The 4,641-nt window shown below is 35.4% G+C and overlaps 1 protein-coding gene across 1 annotated transcript in view; it reads left to right on the top strand.

Annotated features, from left to right (window-relative positions):
- cacna2d4a (calcium channel, voltage-dependent, alpha 2/delta subunit 4a) overlaps window positions 1-4,641 on the top strand; it is a 104,758-nt gene that overhangs the window by 81,300 nt on the left and 18,817 nt on the right. The gene's annotated exons all lie outside the window — the stretch shown is intronic.

Genomic DNA, 4,641 nt, shown 5'->3' with positions numbered 1-4,641 from the left:
ATCGGTGAGTTATTTTGATGAAATGTCCGATTTTTTTACTTTATCGCTAATATCGGCCGATACCATGCCAACAATATTGTGCATCCCTAATATAAATTCTTAGGTAATACTCTGGATTGATATTTAAATTATAACGTATTTTCTGTTTTCGTTGTTTCCTGAAAAGAAGGAATTCATTGTTGATGCCTCAATCTGTATTAATGGATAAAAACTTTCTACACTTCAAAACTAAGAGAAAAACAATAAACTAGAGTATTATAAATGGAAGGTGCTGAAATAAAAAAAAGCACTTTGCTGTTAGTGCTGCCATCATTCAAATACAATATTGAGGGAAAACAGCAGTCTCCAAATGTCTTATTTTTATTTATTTCAAGTCGCTATCAACTCCACATGACTTTAACATTCATCATAACTGTCCAAACGTCCGTTTAGATTAGACAAAGAGTGATTTTTGTACTTCTTTTTACACTTTTATCTTTGTCACTTGTTTTGGCTTTTGTTTATTTAAAGGTTCTGCAGGTAAAAAGCCTTAACGGTCATTCAAAGTTCAGTTCTGTCCATCTCTCATGGTTTGGTCTCGCCAGTCAAATAATATTAATAACTGTGATTGACAGCTCGTGCTAATTGCATTTAAGATTATGAATGAACAATACATGAAAGATCATGGGAACTCACCCTTTAGCTTACACTTTTGTTAGCAAACTGAACGTGTTTAGCTGCTAAATGTTTGCCAGCTGTGCACGTGCGTTGTGAAAAGAAGAATCATACATGGCACAGAAGGATGAGTGAGGTGGTTTTAATTAGATTTGACCTCTCAGTCTCCACATCAGTTGAGAAACTAAGCCAGAGCTGCTCTCTTTAACAGCCTTTGATCAGTTTGAGATTATTGTGGCCGGGATGATGGTCAGAATCCCTATTGAGGAGGAAGCTGTGGAAATACATTTTTATCAAGTTTGGTATTGTAAAGTTGATTTTTAATGGGATAAAAACAGCTGATCTCACATCAACACTGAGCTTTGACGTTATTGAGCAGGAGCTGTGTGAGCAGAAAAACAACTCTCCAATCAGCCACCTTCTCCTCTGTGTGTGTGTGTCACTGATTATGGTCTGATTACAGCCACAACTCAACATCAGAACTGATTTTCAAACACTGGACAAAACGATGACGCACAAAAGAAAGAAAAAAAAATCCAACACTGGTACATTTACATATTGCACCAAACATTTGACGACATGTTGATGTCATTCTTGATATCCAAAGACATACAGGTTGTTGTTTTTTTCTGCACTGATCTATAATGCATCACTTAATAACGTTTTGTAAGTATACTTTTGAGGAATGTTTAGGTTTCACTCTGACTATGACTGCAGCAGGACAGCTTTATGGAAACATTCATTGTTGTTGCGAAAGAAAGTTGATTGAAACCTTTTTTTTTTTTTAATCAGCCCCCACCTCCTAGAGGCAGAAGTGGACAAAATGTTTTTTGTCTGTCTGTTGGTGAAATATCTCATGAATTTATGGACTGATTTTAATAAAGTGTTCAGAACGTACTCGTTTAAGCTGCATCTGCAGCTTTTTTAACTTTTGGAGTCAAACCAGTTCAAGATGGTTGCCACAGCTAATGGACTTTATCCATCACAAAAATGCATACAATTTAGTCAGTTTTACAGACATTGAGCTAAACTTTGATGTGGTAGTAGCTGAGAGTCATTGACAACACATACTCAGAGGATACGCTGTGAGTGACTTTGCACTAGATTGCACATAATGATATTTCTGATGTTTGCCCAGAACAGCTACAATGATAATTTTCAACATAAGATTATTTTCGTCTAAAAATGTGGCATGAAAGGTGGCAAGCAATATGCATTTTAATTCAAGGAATAAGGAGTTCATATCTTCAAATTCTTGGGGTTGTGGATAATGTAAAATAAAAAAGGTCATATTTGTGCTCTATTACAATATTTAAGCCTTTTTTTTTTTTTTTACATATTAAGACAACAATGGATTTAAATAACATGATTATAGCTGTTTGTGTGCATGCTTAATTGCTCATGTTGAATCTTGCAAAATAAATTAGTCCACGGTCTAAACTAAGAAATCAGAGCTATTACACAGCCCTGTATGTTTACAATATTGTTACCTACTGTAAATGTGTGTATGTGTGTGTGTGTAGGTTTCTGAGTGGATGTACAAAGTCTGCTGGGAGGGAAACGCTCATTCTCTGATGCTAATATGAAGTGTCATGTCTTTCAGTGTGTGTGGGTGTACACAGTATGTGTGTACTGGGAACATGTGCAATTACAGTTTCTTTTTTCTTCTATTACCACATGGACTAAAATGCTGACAGACACACAGCCCTAAGCTGACTTAAGCAACTGCTTTGCCCTTGTGTGCATAAGTTTGTGCATGTTCAAGATGTCCATAAATACACTCTGGTTCTGTGCTTTTTAAGATGATGTTCTAGACACACACATGCAGAGGCTCAGACGGCCAATATAAGGATTTTCAAAAGTTGAGCTCTGACAGTAAAGCTTCAACTCACACCAACCCTAGAGCCAAGAGTGAGATAATGTCTCATTTTGGAGCATTAATCAGCTTAATAATGTTCTTTCTTCTGAAGTGCCTGAATGAAAATGTTAATTTGCCTTTCCTTCTGGCAGGGTAATTAGTAATTCTAACTAAAACTGTTAGTACAGGAGTGGATGTTACTTACAGATTGTAGTTCTACTTGTTTTTTATCTTCACTGCAAAATCAAAACTGTTTCACATTTCTTAATTTTGGTCGACAGCTTGGTCTCTTAAGGAATCGTACATTTTTTATTTATTTATTTAGCCTTTACAGTATATCACTGTCTTGTTGTGTCTTTCTGACATAAATCACAGGTTGAAGGAAGCACCTTTTCATGTTTGTAATTTTTTGCATTATTAATCAGCAAGCTATCCAAAGAACAAGTAAAAATGAATTTAGAAGGTAAATGACAAGTTTCCCAGATTAGAGTCAAACTCAGCTGTCAGGAGAACCTGAGTCTGCAGACTCAAATTAAAATGACTGTTCTATTATTAAAGAGTAGGGGCCATCAGATTTAAATAATTATCCCCCTTTATCCAAACTGCCCACATTTTCAAAGATTGTAGACTCAACACCAGGCAATATTTGTTTGATAATTATATACTTAGCAAAACTTAGTCTAGCTTTAGGTTGGGTCTTTTTTTTATATACTTTTTTTTTTTCATTTATTCTTCTCAATTAACATGCTTTCTTTTATGGCTCTCTAATGTTGTTTTTGTTGTCTACTGTTGTCATCATTCTTTGTGAAAAAACATGTCTCTTGTAAATGAGTCCCCGACACTCAATGGGAAATAAATAAATATATAAATAAAGGTTGAATGTAAATAGTGCCATAGCTATGTAGGTAACAAATTATATTATTGTCTTGGTCAGGAACATTAAATTATCCAAGGCATTTCACTCTGTTGATCACGAGCTGCTGTTAAATTAACACAATGTTAGTTTGCGTGATGAGTCTTTAGGGGGGTTAAAAGATACCCATCAGATGGAATGCAGTGGGATTCTGCAGATGGACTTAAGTCCAGTTTTAAAGATTTTAAATTGTCACTCAAAGTTTAAATTTAGGTCCTGTTTTAGTCTCCACTTTCATTAATGACACTGAGGTGAATTTGTTTAGTTTTAAAGTGCACCTTTATGCAGATGATATATGCAGATGACTTTACTCAGTTGACTCTATTTTAAGCCAAGCTGTAAGATGGCTCGCTTGTAGCTTTGTAACGGTGAAATGCAAGGAAAACAATTCATGGCCTTCCAATTTCTATTACAAATAAAAATCTGAAAAGAGTGGCATGCATCGGTATTCAGCCCCATTTATGGTACTCTGATGCTTCTAGCTAAAGTTCAGTGCAACCTGTTGCTTTTAAAAATCACCTAATTAATAATTAGTCCACCTGTGTGTAATTTGATCACAGTATAAATACTCTATGAACCTCTATGATGGTCTCAGAGCTTTGTTACAGAACATTAGTGATCAGAATCAGAATAAGCTTATTATCATTTTACCGGGATACGGAGAAATTATGTTCGTACAGTCTTCCGAAAAATGGACGGAGTGAACGTTGCTGCTGCTAAAAAGTGTGGTCCCTTATTCTTTATCAGAACACTTTTAGATAGAAAAAGAGTAAGAATCATAAGGGTAGATAGTGGTATTACAAAAAAGATCTTTCACATCTTGTCCTATCAGGACACGATTTGAGACATCAAAAAACTCTGCCAGCAAGCACATTTAAAAACACATTACAGATGCATTTGACGTCAAGACGTTGAGATTTGGCCATGAGCGTTTTTCAGATAGGCCACAGTTCTGATGATGTTATTTCAGCGGGCAGTTCTGATAAGCCTGCACAGAAGTTCTCAGAGGGGGGGAGGGTTTGTGATAGACGATTTGTCCCTAGTTACCCATGTCACAGGAGAAATTTGATGGTCGGCTCGTATCTGAGGCCAAACGCGGGAGTAAGATTCAGAACAAATTATTATTATTATTATTATTATTATTATTATTATTATTATTGTTATTATTATTGTTGTTGTTGTTGTTGTTGTTGTTGTTGTTGTTGTTGTTGTTGTT

Source organism: Nematolebias whitei, chromosome 22 (genome assembly GCF_014905685.2).
Source record: "Nematolebias whitei isolate Nwh7 chromosome 22, NemWhi1, whole genome shotgun sequence".
Taxonomy (NCBI): domain Eukaryota; kingdom Metazoa; phylum Chordata; class Actinopteri; order Cyprinodontiformes; family Rivulidae; genus Nematolebias; species Nematolebias whitei.
The sequence above is the reverse complement of the archived record's forward strand: the minus strand, read 5'-3'. Positions and strand labels throughout refer to the sequence as shown.